Source organism: Octopus bimaculoides, chromosome 21 (assembly GCF_001194135.2).
Source record: "Octopus bimaculoides isolate UCB-OBI-ISO-001 chromosome 21, ASM119413v2, whole genome shotgun sequence".
NCBI classification, from domain to species: domain Eukaryota; kingdom Metazoa; phylum Mollusca; class Cephalopoda; order Octopoda; family Octopodidae; genus Octopus; species Octopus bimaculoides.
The window spans coordinates 4,169,840-4,170,372 of NC_069001.1; the positions used below are offsets into that span (position 1 = coordinate 4,169,840).

Sequence of the window (533 nt, forward strand, 5' to 3'; positions counted from 1 at the left end):
TATATATATATATATATATGTGTAGTACAGTTATTTTATAGTCTGCATGCATTAATTAGATTAAGGGTATATGTGTCTGTATGGCATTAAGGGTATGTGGGGTATGTGGTCTGCACAACATGCATTGTGTTATACAATGTCTGTAGTTAAAATTTGATGGAACATTCACTGGGGGAGAGAGGGAGATAAAGAGAAAGATAAAGAGTGAGAGGGGAAGAGTGGGAGAAAGAGGAGAGAGAGAGATAGAAGAGGGAGAGGAGAGAGGTTGAGGAGAGAGGGAGAAAGAGGAACAGAGAGAGATAAGGAAAAGATAGAAAAATAGAATGATAAAGAGAGAGAGGGGAGGTGCGAGAGAGAGGAGAGGAGATAGAAGAAAAATAGGAGGGAGAGAGGGAGAGATAAGGAAAAAGAGAGAGATAGAACGATAAAGAGAGAGGGAGAGGAAGAGAGGAGAGAGGGAGAGGAAGAGAGGAGAGAGGGAGAGGAAGAGAGGGAGAGGAAGAGAGGAGAGAGGGAGAGGAAGAGAGGAGAGA

General features: G+C 42.8%; 1 protein-coding gene across 1 annotated transcript in view; it reads right to left on the minus strand.

Annotated features, from left to right (window-relative positions):
• The window catches only part of LOC106872037 (serine/threonine-protein kinase 33), a 224,305-nt gene that overhangs the window by 185,405 nt on the left and 38,367 nt on the right, over nucleotides 1–533 (minus strand). The gene's annotated exons all lie outside the window — the stretch shown is intronic.